Below are 19,419 nucleotides of genomic sequence, written 5' to 3'. Positions count from 1 at the left end.
AGATCCTCCATTGATGAACTTAACTTCATAGATAGGTGGTGCTGGAGGCAGGTCACGTTGTGGTCTTTCCTGGTCCTTTCTTGTTCCATTGTCTTCCCTGTTCTTTGATGGCATTAGATCTTTCGGGTAACCTTTCTTTAACAGGTAAGCCACTTGCATGCGTAGTCCCAGGCATTCCTCTGTTGTGTGCCCTATGTCCATGTGAAACTCACACCATCTTGTTGTGTCTTTCCTTGAGTTAAGATTGCTTGTCTTCTTTTGCCACTTGACAATGTCTCCCATGTTGTCAAGCCTTTTGATCAATCCTGCAGTGTCAACAGAGAAGTTATATTCTTGAATAGGGGGATAAGTATAGGAGTTACCTCGTTACTCATGAGCATAGTTGACTTCTGATCTGTCAGGCCTGGTATAAGGGGATGGCCTTGAACTGCTTCCTCTCTGGTTGGAACTTTTCCTGTTGGATCTTTCAAATCCTGAAGCACTGTCAGTGGCTTCAGCTTTGAAGCTTTTGTCTTCCTCCAATATGATGTATCCAATAGCCTTTGCCTGAACGTCCTCGAAAATCAGGCAAGGTTTCATAGTTAGCTCATCATAGAAGTCGTTGTCCAATGGTAGTCCCTTCTTAAAAGCTTCCACGGCTGTTCCAACATCAAATATGGGGATTGATACTTTTTCCTTGCTGAATCTGGTCAGGAATGCTCTGATTGTCTCGCCAGGTTTTTGCTTGATTCTGTATAGGTCACTGGATCTCTTTTCGAGTTCCCTGCTGCTGGCAAATTGATGGTTGAACAAGTTTATCAAATCTGCAAAGGACTTGATACTTCCATTTGGCAAATTGATGTACCACTGGAGGGCATGACCGGTCAGGGTTATTCCAAAACCTTTGCACATGCATACTTGTCGCAACTCACTAGGTATGGAGGCTGTCAATATTCTTTGTTTGTAGTAGGCTACATGATTTTGAGGGTCTGTAGTTCCATCATATATTCTCATTGATGGCACCACAAACTTCTTAGGTAGATCTATCTTTGCTATTTCATCCACAAAGGGTGAGTCTGCATAGCTTTCAGGGTTGGCTTCCTCAATGGATGTAGGTACCCCAGGAATCTTTTCAAATTTCTCATGGAGTTTCTGGATCTCCTGGAGCATCGCCATCATTATTGTTGTGTTAGTTTGATCTGGTACAGCCTTTTCATTTAGTATATCTTCTGAGTCTGTGTCACCTTCTCCTACTTTGGATTTTGATGGAGTTGGAGTACCAAAGTTGGAGAAATCAATATTCCTGATGATTGAGGAGAATGGCGTTCCAGGCTGGATCTTCAACTTTGAGCCTGAAGCTTTGTCTCCCAGCCTTTGCTTCAAACTAGATTCTGATTCCTTTAGTTTCATGACTTCAGCTTCATCCTGGACCATTTTTTGTTTCAGTTGTTCCATTTCCAACAGTTGTTGTTTGGCAGCAGCCAGTTGTTGTTCAATGCTATCTCCAGTCATTTTTTGGAATTGTTTTTGTGTTGTTTGGATTTAGATTTTGATTATTTTTGAGCTAGATGCCCCACGGTGGGCGCCAATTGTTTTAGCAGGAATTCTCACGGAGATAATGTCTTGCCAGGGAAGAATTTGCAGGGTAATCTAACTCAAAACAAATAGCCTGACTCGTATGACAGAAAGAAAAAAAGATTAAATACTAAAGTAAGACACAAATATTTATACGTGGAAAAACCCTAGGAATAAGGGAAAAAACCACGGGCACCAAGCCAGGAGGGATTGTCACTATGATTTTAGGTATCCTGACAGGGAATGTGTATGTCAGGCGAAGGATAAAGTATGGCCACCTAATAATAATGGTAAATATTATGATGATTACAAGTATGAGAGTAAAAGTACGAGTGAATGAGTGGGTGAGCAAGTGTCTCTTTTTTTCTTATTCTCTGCCCTTTTATAGTAGCCTTGCAACGGTCTTCTTAGGTTAGTTTAGGGTTTCCTGGTAAATAGGCCTCGTGCCCTATTTATCCGGGGAAAGCTGGTTGACTCTTATAATCTTCCTGCCATTATCTTTTCTTAGTCAAATGTTCCATGCTCTTCGTGTAAAATGTTGAGTAGGTCTTCCTTGAATATAGGAACTGTTTTCCTAGGTTTTAATCGCGCTTTAATTGTTGCCTGACTTGTCCTGATGATGCTTATTTTGCGGCTGGTGAGATATCCCTTCAGGCCAGGCCTAGTTGATGCTTGTCCTGTCTTTCCTTCCTAGTTGGTGCCTGCTGAGATGCTCAATTGTGTTGTGTGTAATGTCTTTCGTTCAGGCTTAGCTTTAGACATTGCCTGGTTCTTTTCTTATCAGGCAGGGTAATTCTGGGCCCAACACAGCCTATCTTTATTGCTAATATAGTGCCTCATATTATAGCCACCAGATCATCTACTCGGCTTGCCAGATTTGGCATGGTGACCTGAATGCCAGGTTGGCCAAGGTAAAGGAAGAGGGCTCCCAAGGTAGCGGTGGTCCTGAAAGTCCAATTGACCTGGCCGATTTGTCTGCTACTTCAGTTGCTCCTGCTGCTTCGGTTGCCCCTACTGAAACTAGTCCAGTGGACCACAAGAGGAAGAAAGAAGAGGCTGACATCCCTGTTCCTGTTAGGGAGGTGAAGGCTAGGGTGGATAATTTGGACGATGCTAGGGTAAAAATTCGAGATTATGTTGCTTCCAAGTCTGATGTAATGTTGACCCAAACCCTATTGAGACTTCTACCCAGGCAGTTTCTAAGGTGGATCATGCTATCAGCCTCTTGACAAGCGCCCTTGCATCTATGAAGGAGGTATTTTATTCTTACTATGATATTTGTTATTTTTATTAATATTTTCTTATTACGGGTTATTTTTATTGTTTTTTATATTTGAAAATGATTTCAGGGTGCAGCAGCGTGTCTCCACAATGCTTATCAAGCTACCTCTTTGGTGGCCCAGATTAATATTCTGAACACGGATTTTGACAATCTGAGGTCAAAACTTGATTTTGCTCAAGGTGATCTGGTTGCTGTCAAAGCTTACCTAGAAAGGGTGCAGGCTGAGCGTGATACTGCCAGAGCTGAGGCCGGGTAAGCAAGCAGCTTCTTCGGGAGGCATTGGATAGGAATGAGGAGCTTAACCTTGAGAAGGATGATTTGGAGGGAAAGCTTGACGATGCTACCTTATATTTCTTTATCAAGGGTAAAGTGGCAGCTATGTCTGAACCTGTAGAGGCTAGGGCAAGTTGGGACCCTGAAGCTGAGATGGCCATTGCTGCTGCCAAGTATCCTGATCTGCATAATCTTTGTGATGATCAAGAGGTGAATTCTCCAGGGGAACAGAGCATTGATGCTGAGCAGCATATAGGTGTTGAGCAGGCCAAAGATGAAGGTGTTGATGCTGCTTCCAAGGGGAAGCATTAATTTTATAATAATTTGATGGTATTTGGCCAATCCAGGGGGAGATGTCCCTGGAAAGACAATTTTTATTTTGTTTTTATTTTTGTGCTTTGGCAGTCAGGGAGGTTTTCCCTGGCTTGTATGAATATTTTGGTGCCTTTGCCCCACGGGGTAAGGGCTTTTCAATTAAATGAAGTTGGCCTGTTGGGCTTGCTTTCGCTTATCTTGATCTTTTGCCTTTTTTGTTTTTTCTTTTCCTGTTTTCTTCAAACCTGTTGTCTTCGTACCTGTTATTTTTAAACCTGTTAACCTGTTATTTTCTGGCGTTTATAGCCTACGTTAGTCCCTCAACCTTCTGCAGTTTACACCGTAGTAGTTGAAGGAGGTGGGAAATCCTGCCTGACTGGAGGTCTTATGTCCCCTACCTGGCTGGAGGGCTTTGTATTCGGCCTGTGTAGAGGGCTTTAGACAAGTGGTCAGGATAAAACATATTTCCCCCTGTCATAGTGCTGCGTCCAGGCGGTTGTTTAGGTGTGCAACAAATAATCAGGTCAGGTAATTATTTCATGCCTGATTAGCCCTGCTATTCACCGTATCTGGTGTTGGCTACCAACTTCGTCAGGCACGACAAGGTGCAAAAAATAAAAATTTTAAGAAATAATATTGACTTATAGTAGAGTAGACCTCAATCCTGAAGATGTATTCATGTAATAACACATCATGTATAATTATTCAGGATTTAAAAACTCAAGACATTAACGGAGTTAGTTATAGGAGATTTATACATGAATGACGCACATAGTCAAGTACATAAAGCAGGCAAACATTTCAGGTAAATCATGTAGGACAGGGTACAGACATAGATAGTTTAATGAATTTTTACCTGATCAAGACAGGATAGAGCTTGTTTTATTACACATGGAAGAGTTTCAAATGAGTTACATTCCAGGACCTTGGAATCATTTCTACTTTCAAGGTTTGGAGCATGTATGCTCCTTGTCCGACGATTCAGTCTATTAAGTAAGAGCCTTCCCATGCAGAGGCCAATTTACCAGCTGATTTCTCTTTCTTATTTGGAAATAATTTCCGTAGGACAAGGTCCCCTTCCCTGAAAACTCTAATATTAACATTGTTATTGTAAGTTCTTGTTACTGCTTGTTGATATAATGCTATCTTGATTTTGGCAGCATCTCTTAACTCTTCTTTCAGGACTAGGTTGTTCTGCATCAGGCTGTTGTTTACTTCTATGTTATTAATGCTGTATCTTGACATTGGCACTCATACTTCTACAGGGATTACAGCTTCACAATCATACCCCAATGAGTAAGGTGTTTGGCCAGTTGAGGTCTTTGGAGTTGTCTTGTCTGCCCATAGTACTAATGGAAGTTCTTCTGCCCATGAGCCTTGTTTTCTTTTCAGCTTCTTCTTTAGGCAGCTTATGATCACCTTATTGCTTAATTCAGCCTAGCCATTAGCTTTTGGATATCTAAGAGTTGAGGTTACTAAGTTGATATTCCATTCAGCATAGAAAGCCTTGGTCTTTCTCCCAACAAATTTTGTGCCATTGTCACACACTATTTCTGAAGGAATTCCGATCTGCATATTATATTTGTCCTGATGAATGATATTACTTCCTTTTCAGTGACCTGCCGGTAGGAATCAGCTTCTATCCATTTGGAAAAGTAGTCAGTCATGGCTAACATGAATACTTTTTTGGCCTGGAGCTATAGGTAGTTTTCCCACTATGTCCATTCCCCACTTCATGAACAGCCAGGGTGCTAAAATTGAATGAAGTAATTCTGACGGTTGATGGATTATTGGCACATATATTTGGCAGGTTTTATATTTTGAACAGTATTCTAGACAGTCAACTCTCAAGGTTGGCCAGTAATAGCCGGTCTTGAGTATCTTGCTTGCCAAGCTTTTTCCTCCTTTATGGTTGCCACAATGCCCGCCATGTATCTCCTGGAGTACTTGCTTTACTTCGTCAGGTTCAAGGCATCTTAAATATGGTCCAGCCTGAGATCTCTTAAATAAAATGTTATTAATGATAGAATAAGTATAAGCTCTTATTTTAAAAGCCCTGGCTTCATGTCTGCCCTGAGGTAATAAACCTTAGAGGAACCAGTCATAATAAGGCTTGGTCCAAGAATTATTGTCAGTATTGACAGGATTTACCTGTTCAGGCTTGGTGATAGTAGGTTCAAGTAAATGAACAATGGGTATTTTTATCATAAATAGCAGGGGTAAAATTTGAGCCAAGGCTGGCCAAAGCATCAGCCTGGGTGTTCAAGTCTCTTGGTATTTGGTCAATATCAAATGTAACAACCCGGATTATAAATCAAAGGAAAAACTTATATAAAATAAATATCAGAGTACGATACTGATAAAAGGGTCAAGGTGGCGGAAACACCTGACCAATTCGGTTCGCTACTAAAACCAAAACAAACTAATACATTATTCAAAGGTTCTCATAACATGAAAACAAACTCCCAATTTATTATTCATCTCGCCGCACAGCACTTCCCCAGCAAGATATCATCCAAACAGCAAACATCTGAACAACCTGAGAATGGGGGTCGACAATCAGTCGGGAGTAACTAGATGCTCTCCCAGTCATGTTTACAACAATTGAATATAATCAACAATCAATAACAATTGAAATGTAAAACCAGTAAACATGCTAGACCATCTATACTTATGAAAACCCCATTTAGCTTACCACGACTTAATCAACCTTAGACGAATGCAAACATGCAAACCTAGACCATATGCAACCACTAGACCATGAACACTTACAAGACCAGTAGTGACAAATGACCCACAACAACCTAAGGCACAAAGCTAGCATTGAAGCATAGCAAACATGGTGACACACAATCCACAGCAACAGAAGGCACAAAGCTAGCAACAAAGCATAGCGAATAGAGCGAACGCCCGTTAGAGCGTATAACAACTGCCTCTAACTTGCCAGAGCGTATAACCTGCCTCTAGCTGACGGAGCGTATAACCACTGCCTCCACGGTACTATGTATAGCGTATAACCACTGCCTATATGTCTAAGACCTGGCCAGACTCTCGGTAAACCGAACGACACTCGGGATCCAGAGCGTAAACCACTGCCTCTGGCCACCCCCGAACATAGACCAAACAAATCCCGCATCAACGGGTAGCGTTGGTTCATTTCGATAGTATATAACTGATACTACCGTCATCTATTCAAACCAGCCAACAAACAAATGCACAGTATAACCAACTGTACCAACATGCGTGAACAACATCACGACTCGACTCATAGAATAGTATAACTGACCATCTTACTTAACATATGAACAAGAATAACCAAAGATATATGCAAACACAAGGACATAACACGTTGAACACAATACAACATATGAAACAAGTATAAGAACCAATGTTATAGTAACTTCAGCTATAACCTTAACATTAACCATTGAATGTTATAGTAACCCTAACCATAACATAAACTCTGGATGCGAGGTTATAGTAACCTCGACTATAAATTCAACATATATAACTTGAAGTTATACTTACCTCAACTATAACTTTGACACGAAACTCAAAGTTATACTAGTTCCAACCATAACCTTGAGCCATAATCTCAGGGTACGTTAGTTCCAGCTACAACCTTGACTCGTACTTCAATGTTATAGTAGCTTCGGCTATAACCTTAAATCATATTTCCAAGGTTATACCTGTTTCAGCCATAACTAGAGTAACTACCTAAAGTTGTACTAACTTCAGCTATAACACTTGAATCATCATCAAGGTTATACTAGCTTTAGCTATAACTTTGGAGAGCACTCTTGGCCGCCTATCATGCCGCCACTAGGGTTTATTCGTAAACCCTAATTGCGCTCATGACACCCATAATAAACACATAACCAACATACAATATATAATTAATACATTAAAACATATACAAACATGCGAAAACATAATTAACATGATAATAAACAATCTAACATGTACCAATCATACAAGACAATCATTAAATCATATTAATTACATTAATTGGCATAAACACAATTAAAAGAAAACACATAGTTACTTTTTTAGCAATTAAAGACCGCAATAAAGAAAACCTCCATGAAAGACACGATCATCAAAACTTGTCTCCAACACGTGTCCACGTCCCAAAAATCGACTTTAAAGAAAGGCACAAATCGAAACCCTTGAAAACATCATGAAAGACTCTTGTTCATCTTCACCCATTAAAATAAGAGACCCAAAACGTAGGTTTAAAGGTCCATAAAAATAATCTCCATAAAATTATTTGGAGAAGAATATGTTGTAAGGATAAGAGCAAGGATTATGAAAATATAATTTATGTATGAGTTTGGAAGAAGAAAAGATATTCAACAATGGAGTTAAAGGGAGAAAAGAGAACAAAAGAGAGGAAAAGAGGAGGAGGACGTGCGGCAGACTTCACGTAAAAGGTTTTGTATTTATAAGAGATTATAAGAGGGTTAACAAGTGGGTTTTGGGTCCATTAGTTCATACAATGGATTATCTGATTATAAATCGGATTGGACCATATTAAAACGCAAGGAGGCCTTATAATAGAAAAGTATTTATTAAATTAAAATAGTAAAATCGTCCACGGACATTTTAATCCAATCAAAAGTAGATTAAAACGAGAAATAATAAAATAGAGGACGGAAGCTTATAAATATATATTTCCAAAATACATTAATAAACTTCCAAATAATTAAGTTAATAAATAACTTTCCAAATAAAATATTATTATAAAACACGGAGTGTTACATCAAATGAAGGAAATTTAGCGGTAAGAGTTTTAGCGTATTCTAAATATGAAATCATTTTCACATCTTTTGATGTATAAGTTCCTTTGATCTGATTAGCAATTAAGAGAGAGTCACTTTTTACCTTTAAATTTCGAACACCGAGGTTTAAACATACCTTGAGTCCTGCTATTAGGGCTTCATCCTGCTTTATTCTTGGTAGCTTTGAATTCACAGCTTACAGCTTGGGCTATCATGTCCCCTTGTGGCGAATTTAGCATTAATCCTAACCTTGTCCCCCATGCATTGGATGCTCCATATATGAACAGGGTCCACTCTTGGTCTAGGCTTTTATTTTCTAACCGGTTTACCTCTTTAGCTAGGTCTGATTCTAGATTAGGGCTGAAATCAGCCACAAAGTCTGCTAAGGCCTGTGATTTGATTGCCACTAGTAGAAAAACATTGATTTACGGCGCCTTATTGATGGAGCGGGTCGTTGTCCGCCATCAAACACATTTATACCCAACTACTAGCATAGCAAGCAAGTCGGGGTCGATCCACGGGACGGGGGTACTGAAATTGTTCAATCTAATTATAGTTGTGCTAAGGGTTGTCAAAATTGAAATGGGTTGATGATTTTAATCCAATAAAAGCAATGGAAAGTAAACAAGCAACAAAAGGAAGGATGTAAACAAATGATTAAAAGCACTAGGATGTCATGGGTTCATAGAGGATTCATGGAAATAGATCATACAAACATGTCCTCAATTAGATGCAAGCACTTATTGTTGTGATGGGATCGAGTTAGTGTATATCTTACAATCCCTAAGAAGGTTGGGTCCCGGAGCCAAGTCGTTTAGACTGTACAACATCTACAAGTCGACTTAATCCTTCCCATTCAACTCTATGCATGGTCTAATAAGGCTCGAGTTGGTTTATGTCTTACAAGCCTCATTGAAAGATAAGAGATGAGTAAAAAATGCAAGGATTCATAGGCTCGCATTTCATCAAACATAACATATGCATAGGTTTAAATCACAACAAGCAAGCAAATTAATTATGAAAACATATTAGATTAAGCATAGATCAATCCCCATGTTTGTTTCCCTTAATTCCCCACTAATCCTAGTTAAGTAACTACTCACTTATTATCATGGAAGACATGTTATCAATGGTGTCAATCATTACAACAAGTATAAACATGATAAGAAAGTGAGGAAAATTAACAATAAAGAGTAAAGAGTAAAGAGATTATACCAAACTTAAGATGAATAACTGGAAAGGAAAGAATAATAGAAGAAAACTTGATTGATTGATGAAGAGTTGTCAATTCTCCAATAATAACCCAATAATCTTCAATTACCCAATAATAATAAAGCTTGAACAATAATTAAGGAAAGATTAATGTGTAATTTTGTGGAATGATTGAGATTAATCTATTCTAATCTACTTGATGGGGCATATTCTGCACCCGCTGACCGAGTCAACATACTGAGCAAGGTCAAAGCCAAAAGACAGGAAGTCAACGTATTAGACAGCCTAACCGACGCAGCCTGTCGGCCCTGTCACTTGGGTCTTGGCTGGGCAACTAACCAGCCGGGAGGCATATCCGCGTACTCACATCCAAGTCCCCTCGGCATGGAGTCAACCAGGCCAGCCGGCCTGCCATGGGTCCCTCGGCCGAGGGTAGAACAGTCTTTCCACCTGCTAAGCCACTTGGCCACTTGGCCACTACGTGACAAAAGGTGAAAGTCTATAAATACTCCTCAATCCTCATTGAGAAAACGATCCAATAATCCACAATTCACCCTAATACTCACTATAAATCCGGTATAAACTCCCTTATATCTCTACAATATACTTTGCCAAGTAACACACAACTTAATCTCTTTAAGTTTACTGACTTGAGCGTCGGAGTGAGTACGCTCGGTACCAAGCCGAGCCCTCAGTTTGTTCATTGTTTCAGGAGAGGCCGAAAGGAAGAGTCAAGCAAAGTCATCATTCACCAAGCTTACGTGGTAACAAATCCTGCTCCGGAATTACACCCGGAACAATTGGCGCCGTCTGTGGGGAGGGATACTAAAAGCTGGTCACCTACCTTACAAAAAAAAAAACCAAAAACCATTCAAAGAGCTAAGAAGATGTCAAAACAACAAGAAATAATAGTGAACGATGAAACTGCATTCTACCAAGATGACACGTTTCCTAATTCTGAGATCAGGCAGTCCCCCACCGGCCGAGTCATTGAGCCGGTGAAGTACGGGATGCCAAGAGAGCCAGAAACACCGCTGGCCGCCGGCCAAGTCACTGTCATGGGACATGTGGTCGATGCAGCCAAACTAAAGCTATTCCTGGACCTGATGGGTAGTACGCCGATCACCCCCGCCGCAACGACGGTGACGGCAGCACACCCACAGGTGACCAGGGCCCATAAAGTGACCCCGAACAACTTGTCCGGGGCGATACAAGGAGCCATGCATACTAGGACGCCGGCGGAGCCCGTGCGCCGATGGCAGACAAAGTCCTTCCCCACTCGCGGGAGGACAGCGTCGCCGCGGAAACAACGAGGCCACCCCCGAAGAAATGAAGAAAGAAGTCCGACTCTCCAAAGTCGGACAACAAGAAGCCCTTCCCGCCACGGGGAGAGAAGCCGGACTAGGATTGCGAGGAGCCGATCGCCACATGTCATTCGACACGTGGTCAGACAGCCCCTCAGTGCCTATGTCCTCGAAGTCTCCGTGCCGACCAAACTGAAGCTGCCGTCCCTATCATACAAAGGGGACAGTGACCCAACCGACCACGCCGAGGCTTTCGAGTCTTACATGTCGGTATGGGAGCAGCCTCATGAGGTATGGTGCCGAGTCTTCCCAACAACCCTGCATGGGATGGCCCAGAGTTGGTACAAGGGGCTGCCTAATGGTTCGGTATACTGTTACGCCGACCTAAGGGATAACTTCATAGCCCAGTACGCCTGCAACAAGAGAAGGGTCGTGGAGACATCGGATCTCTTCACTATCCGACAGGGGGAGGACGAGTCTCTACGAAGCTATGTGAAGAGGTTCGACGCAAAAGCTCAGCAGATCCGTGAGCTGAACACCGAGGCGGCGGCCTTCGACCGATGAAAGGCCTCCCGAAAGGCGAGCTCAAAAATGAGCTAATCAAGTGCGAGGACCTCAACCTCGACTCCGCCAGAAAGATGGCCGACCGAGCCTTAAAGGTGGAGGATTACCACAAGACCTGGGTAGGCCACAGTGAAGCTGGGCACCCAGAAAGGAGGAGCCGCCGCCGGGAGAATACTGACGAAGGTCGCCGTGACATGAATCGGTCACGGCCGAGAGATTTAACAGAAGCGAACTCGGTGGGCGTCGGGGGAGTTCGGGACCATACACCCGAGAAGCGGTACAACGGTCTCACCCCCTGGTCAAATCCCACCGAGGTCTTTGCCCCGAGCAAGAATGAAGGGCGAAGTGGGCAAGACCCCCAAGACGAGGGGGAAGGCGACGCAAGCCAATTTTGCGATTACCACGGCCAGACCGGCCATAAGACCGACAATCGTCGGCATCGAAGAACGCCATCGAGGAGAGCGATCCGAAAGGGGGCCCTCAGCAAGTACGTAGCTGGGGCCCCGGAAACGAGCTCCTACGGGGCGAATAGGAAATCAGTATTCCAGAGGATGGGAGTGATCCAGGTTGTTATCGGAGGAAACGAGAACGGAGGGTCAGCTAATGGGCACAAACGGCACCTAAATGAGCTTTACCAAGCCATCAACTTTGTGCCCACCACAGCGATCCCCGCTTCCACCGTCCCCGATATAACCATCGAAGGAAAGACTACGAAGGAGTCGTAGCCCCGCACACATGCCGTCCGTCCCGGTAGTCCACACCGGACATAGCCAACCACTTGGTTAAGAGGTGCCTAATTGATACAGACGCCTACACGAACATCATGTTCAGGGAATGCTTCCTCAATCTCGGTCTGAAGATTGAGGACCGAGCCCCCGCACCAACCCACTATACTGACTTCTCGAGGTGGCCTGGTACCCAGGGTCAATCAGTTGCCGGTGATGTTCGCCAGGCGGATGCGGCCAAGAATGTTTTATCTGAGTTCGTGGTCATTGATGGTTCGTCCGCCTACAATGTTCTGATAGGCCGGGTCACTTTGAGCGAGGCCGATGCTGTAATGTCCATCCGGGCCCTGACATTGATGTATGTCTCGGACAGGGGGGAGGCACAAAAGCTCGTCTCAAAGGACAAGAGAGACGAAATTGTCAATGTCCAAATATCTGCGAGAGGGTGTAACATGCAATCCCTCAAAGTGGCGAAGAAATCAGAGAAAGGGAATAGCCCATCCTTACAACAGGAGGGTGATCCGATGAACACCGTCGGCATGGTCGAAGGAGCTGAGACCGAGCAAGTGGAAATTGACCCAGGACGCACCGTAACTGTCGGTGTCGGCCTGGAGCCAAAATTCAGAGCCGATCTCCTAGACCTGCCGAGGAAGAACAAAGACGTCTTCGCGTACTCGGCCCGCCGAGATGCCGGGCGTGAGCCGAGAGGTGATCGTTCACAAGCCGAACGTGCTCTCCACCGCCGCCTGTCAAGCGAGAAGATGAGGAACTCCTCGGCCGAGAAAGATGAGGCCATCAAGGCCGAGGTAGACAAATTGTTAGAGGCAGGCTTTATCATGCCTTGTACTTACCCTGAGTGGCTAGCAAATGTTGTAATGGTGAAGAAGTCATCAGGGGGGTGGAGGATGTGTGTTGATTTTATAAATCTTAATAAAGCATGCCCTAAAGATTGCTATCCCTTGCCTCGAATAGATAGCTTAATTGACGCAACGGCAGGCTACACTATGCTAAGCCTGTTAGACGCCTTCTCAGGGTACCATCAGGTATTCATGGCCGAAGAAGACATGCCTAAGTGCGCATTCATCACCATACACGGCACATACATGTATGAAATGATGCCGTTCGGTTTGAAAAACGCTGGCGCAACTTACACTAGGCTGGTGGACAAAGTGTTTCAAGATCAAAAAGGGCGAAACATCGAGCTTACATCGACGATGCTATTGTAAAAAGCAAGTCTGACAGCGAGCACTTGACCGACTTGAGCGAAACATTTTGTTCACTAAGGAAATACAAGATGAAACTTAACCCAATGAAATGCAACTTCGGTGTCCGGGCAGGTAAGTTCCTCGGCGTGCTTGTCAGCGCCAGGGGAATTGATGCCAATCCGAGAGAAAGTCCAAGCAATCTTTGGACCTACCGGAGCCGAGAAATCGAAAAGAGGTTATGATGTTGACCGGGAGGATGGCGGCTCTCGCCCGTTTCATCTCTCGGTCAGCCGACAAGAGCACCCCATTCTTCAAAGTGTTGAAGGGGAATAAAGACTTGGTGGGGAGGAACAGAGCACGGCTTTCGTGCAATCGAAAGCTCATCTTCTAACTCTCTCGACCCTGTCCAGGCCGATGCTGGGGGAGACGCTATATCTATACATAGCAGTTACCTCGGCCACGGTCAGTGCCGTAATCATCAGAGAAGAAGACAAGCAGCAACACCCAATCTACTTTATCAGCCACACACTGCTGGCCGCCGAAAGAAATTACCCACTGATCGAAAAAGTAGCCTTTGCTGTCGTCGTTGCCGCAAGGAAACTGAAACTGCACATCCCGTGACGGTCCTAACCGACCAGCCATTGGAGAAAGCATTGGAAAAATTCGAAAAATCCGGCAGGCTCATCAAATGGGCAGTAGAGCTATCCGGCTTCGGCATTCAATACAAGCCGAGGCCCTCGATAAAGGGGCAGGCACTTGCAGACTTCCTGGCCGAGTGCACATATCAAGAAGAACCAAATCCCGGAGTGTGGGAAGTATACACCAACGGGTCCTCCACGGCAAACAGCTCAGGAGCCGGCATCCTTATCATCAGCCCAAACGGGGACGAGTTTGAGTACGCCTTGAAGTTTACCTTCTCGGCTTCAAACAATGAATCCGAATACGAGGCGGTGATAACTGGAGTCGAGCTAGCTAGAGCTGCCGGGGCGGAGCATGTTGTGGTGAAAACAGATTCACTCTTAGTCACTAATCAAATCAGAGGAGAGTATGAGGCTCGAGACGACGGGATGGTAAGATACCTGGAAAGGGTAAAAGCTGACACCGCAAAATTGAAATCTTTCCAAATCCAATGCATCCCAGTGTCCGAGAACAACCGGGAGCCGACGCTCTCTCAAAACTTGCCGTTCAACCATCAAGAATGTCACCGAACCGTCTTTGGTGGATATCGGGAATGCTAAAAGCATCACTGAGACCGTCGGCATGGTGGGCGACATAGAAGCCGAGACGACGTGGATGACTCCGATAATGAAATACAAACTAACAAAAGAGTTACCGGAGAACCGCAGTCTCTCTCAGAATATAAGAAGGATCGCCGCAAGGTACTTGGTGTTCGAAGGAGAACTATACAGAAGGTCCGTGATAAGACCACTTTTGAAATGTGTCGGCCCAGCCGACGCGGAGCTCATACTGACAGAGATTCACGAAGGCATCTGTGGACATCACATGGGGGCAAGAACGCTAGCCCACAAAGCTCTCCGAGCCGGCTACTTCTGGCCTACCATGCTTGAGGATTCCAGAGCTAAGACCAAGAAGTGCAAGAATTGTCAGATGCATGCTCCGGTGATACACGCACCTTCCCGAGACCTGCAACCGGTACTTAGTCCCCTGCCATTTGCACAATGGGGGATGGATTTACTAGGACCCTTTCAGACGGCCTCCGGAGGAAGGAAGTACCTGATCGTCGCCGTTGACTACTTCACCAAATGGGTCGAAGCTATCGCGGTACCTGCCAAGACCACGGCGGCCGTAAGAAAGGTAATCTGGGAGAACATCATAACTCGTTTTGGGTTACCCCAAGTCATGGTATTTGACCACGGCCGAGAGTTTTGGAGTGACATGGTGATGAACTGGCTAGAAGAGCTCGGTATCAAGTTTGCATACTCCTCCGTCTGCCACCCTCAGAGCAACGGGCAGGCGGAAGCAGCTAATAAAACCATCCTAAACGGGCTGAAAAAGAAGGTTGAAGATCTAAAGGGAAGGTGGGCTGATGAACTACCCGGCGTCCTGTGGTCCCTTAGAACCACGGAGAAAGAAGCAACGGGATACAGTCCATTCCACCTTGTCTATGGGTCTGAGGTCGTCCTGCCAATTGAAGCAGCGGTGCCGACATTCAGAACGCAAACCTTTAACCCAGTCGAAAATGAGGAAGGCCTGAAAGCCTCCCTAGACCTGGTCGAAGAAAGTCGAGACACGGCACGGCTCAACTTGGCAGTCTATCAAAACCGAATGAGAAGAGCATACAACCGTAGGGTCCACAAAAGAGACCTAAGAGTAGGAGATCTAGTCCTAAGAAAGTCAGCCGCAACCAACAAAGGGAACACCCACGGTAAAATGACGGCCAACTGGGAAGGACCCTACAAAGTGGTTGAAGAAATGAGGCTGGGGACATACCGGCTGACAGACATGGAGGGAGTGCCTCTAATGAGCCACTGGAACACAGACAACCTAAGGAAATATTTCATATAGCGGCGGAGGTGTCCGAGACCGTTGTGGATACCCCAACGTGTGATTATACCTTATGAAAAGTGATCCAAGTTTTCCATCAAAATGCTTGTCCCCTCCGAAGTCACTACCAAAGTAGACGCCGCGGCCAAAGCCGGGCAGTCACTACCGAAGTATAAAAGCGTATAAGCACTGTTGAGACGCAATCGACCGCCCGCCAATCCGGGAGTGGCAGAGGAAGCGATCAATATGTCTATAGATACGGAAAGCAGTCGAAACGTAAACTCGGTTGCCTCGGCCAAAGCCGGGAGTGACGAGGGAAACGCGATTTGCCAACAGCGGTTGATACTCGCTAAAGCGACCAACATGCTTAGGAACGTATAAGTACGGTTGAGAAACGCAAATCTGACGCCTCGGCCAGACCGAGAGTGAAAGAGGAAGCGATCAACATGTCTACAGATACGAACGCTGTCGAGCCGTAACCTCGATTGCCTCGGCCAAAGCCGGGAGTGACGGGGACACAATGACCGATACGCTAACATGTTCACAACGGCGGTTGGGAAGCGCAAATCTGACGCCTCGGCCAGACCGAGAGTGAAGGAGGAAGCGACCGACATGCCAACATGTTTAAAAGCGTTAAGTACAGTTGAGATACGCATTCTAACTGCCTCGGCCAAGCCGAAGGTAAAAACGAAAAAAAAAGCGCTCAATTAATAACGAACGAAGACAACTGAATGAAGGATTGTGATCAAAGCCCCGGCCAAGCCGAGGGCAAATAAACAAACTTTATTAAACATGTTTACAGGTGATACAAAACGAAGTCGACGGCCGTCCCAATAAGGATAGCCTAAACTCAACCTACCAAAGTTTTACAAAAAGAAGAAGAAGGAACAACAAAAAGTATCACATTGAGACAATGAAGCGCCAAAAGGATGGCAGGGAGAGAAGGCTCAAAAGTTGGCCCCCGAACAGCTGAAGCTATCCGAAGGGCCAGGTGAGTCTGGTGATGACCGCCCGTCTCCCTATGCTTATTCTTTGCTCGCCGCCACCGGCAGCAGCAGCATCATCTTTGGTGGCCGGTCCAGAAGAAGGCTTGGCAGCTTCACGTGCCCTTGCCCTTTCAGCCTCCTCTCTGGCCTCCTTCACCTTGGCATCCCGGGCCGCCCTCTCCATAGCCTCCTCAGCGGCCTTTGCCGCCTCTGCCTTCTCCGCAGCCTTTGCCTCCGCAGCAGCCGCCTTCTCATCAAGAAGCCGGTCAAAATCCTGCCACGGGAAGGGGTCTTTAGGAAAGAGCTCCTTGATTACTTCCTTGGTGGCATCTTCGGCCTGGTCCCGGTACTGGGCACACATGTTAGGGATGATGACAGTTTGGAGCATCTCAATGTCCTTCTCCCTCTGGGCGAGGATAGCCTTTGTGTTCTTGTGATCCTTCGCCTCAGCCGAATGAAGAGTCTTCCACCTCTCCTTTTGCCCAACCACGGCGTTGTAGCCGCCCTCCAATTTGTCCCGCTCCTCCCGCAGCTTAGCGGCATCGGCCCAAGACACCTCAACCTTGGCCCTCTCGGCTAGGACCGCCTTCTCAGCGTCCTCCCTGAGCTTTCGCTCAGCGAGGAAATCATTTTCGGCGGCCTGGAAGTCCTTCTTCGCCTTCTCGGCCTCTTGCTTTGAGGCAGCAAGCTCAAGCCTAAGCCGTTCAAGCACAGGGGCAGCTTCAGCCATGGTCTTTTCTTGCTCCATAATGTGAACGCCGGCTAGTTCAGTCCACTTCGCCAGCATCTTGGACAACCTTATGCCTTCCGCCCTAATCTGGGCGGGGGAAGGCTTCAGGGATGAGGAGTCGACAGTGGCATTTTTATCGCCCGTCTGCACAGGCCGCTTCTCCAATTGCCGTTCAGTGATAGGGACAGCCGGCAGCGGTTGATCTACAAAAAATTCAGACAGAGCATCCATGTCAACATTCATTGACATGTCAGAAAGTCTGTCATCAGGAATGCCTAAGGAACCAGCTAAATCTGAGCCATAGGTTAGATCCGTACCAGCCTTGGCCTTCTTGGTTGGAGGCCCCTTTTCTTTACCGGCCTCGAATAACGGCAGCAGAAGCAGACAGACTATCTCTTTTCTCTTATTTGAAAGAGGAGGACCCTCTCGCAACGGTGACCTCCTCTTCAACATCGACGACCACCACCACCTGCTCCTTTTGGACCACAGGGATCGAAGATTGAGTGGGGTTGGCGCCGTTGCCGCCCAGACGTTGTCTTTGATCTCCGGCGCGGCACGCACGGCAATCTTCGCCGAGCCGCCGTCACATCCAAAGTGCCTTCAATCGCTGCTCCATAAGTTCGTGAGGAGCCGGTCTGCGATCACGTGGCAGGGCCTTAGGATGCAGCTCAACAACTCTCCCGTTCTCGTCAAGTCCCAACCTCTGGAGGACGGAGGCAGGCAGGTCCGGGCCAAATCGGTCTGCAGAAGAAACGAAGCAGGAGTTAAGTACAAGAAATAAACCAAAGTTCAAAAACAGAAACATAAAAGGCAAAGATGGGCCTCACACCGACCCCACTCACCCTGTTCGAGGGCCGGTATGAGGCCGACGTGGCAGAGTAGCTCATCCTGAAGAACGATCTGCGTCGGGGGCATCCATCCCTTCGGCGTCCCATCCTTCTCAGCCTCAAACAGCTTCATTGCCCGTTTTTCGTCCTCATTAAGATAGACCCTGCTGGCGTCCATCTTAAGCTTATTCCGGGAGACGTATCTGTCATGCTCCCCTTAATTCTCGCACCGCAAATTGACGCGGTCCTGGAAGGACCGGGGCAGCGGATAGTCCTCCGGAACCTCAACGTATACCCACCGCCCCTTCCAGTCCTTGCAAAAAGTCAGCTTAGGGACGGTGATATAACCCGGCTCAGTCTGTATGCTATACCACCCCGTGCCACCTAGGACATTCTGTCGAAGGTGGTGAAGCCGGCGAAAGAGGTTCACCGTTGGGGCCTCCCCTTTGAAAAGACACAACCATACAAAACCAACAATCGTCCTGATGGCCAACGGATGCAGTTGGGCCACGGCGACATTCATGGCTTTAATAATGGCAGCAACGTATTCATTCAGAGGAAACCGAAGCCCATACTCCAGGTGTCTGATGTATACGCCGATACAACCCGCGGGAGGGCAACAGACGGCCTGACCATCCTGAGGGATAACAATTCTATACCCCCTGCCGAAGGAGTAATGGTGTTCAAAAAGTTAAGAACCGGAACAACTGGCGAACTTGTTCGTCCAGGCACGATCTGGACTGATCGAGCAGGCATCACCGTGCCACGAAACAAGCGGCCTCTCTACGGCAGAAGGGGTCGCCTCATCATCATCGTCATCGTCAATACCCTCCAAATATCTCTCATCAATTTCAGGAGAAGGAGACCGGGGACCCCCGAACCTTATCGGGGTGACGGCAAGTGGCTCCTGCTCATCAGGATGCGACGGTTCGCCCCCCCGCGTTGTAATCTGGGTCCAAAGATCGTTGAGAAGACATGACAACAAATACTTAACAAATAAAAGTTGAAAAATTTGTTTGTTTACCTTGGAAAAGTGTTACGCCGAGTAACGCTTTGAAGACTAGAGAGAAGTTTCTTCGAAGAAAGCTAAAAAGAAGAAATTTTTTGAGAAAATGAATTTTTGGTGGCCAAAATCAGGGGCTAACTGCTCTATTTA

Source organism: Silene latifolia, chromosome 10 (assembly GCF_048544455.1).
Source record: "Silene latifolia isolate original U9 population chromosome 10, ASM4854445v1, whole genome shotgun sequence".
In the NCBI taxonomy this organism is placed as follows: Eukaryota; Viridiplantae; Streptophyta; class Magnoliopsida; order Caryophyllales; family Caryophyllaceae; genus Silene; species Silene latifolia.
The sequence above is the reverse complement of the archived record's forward strand: the minus strand, read 5'-3'. Positions refer to the sequence as shown.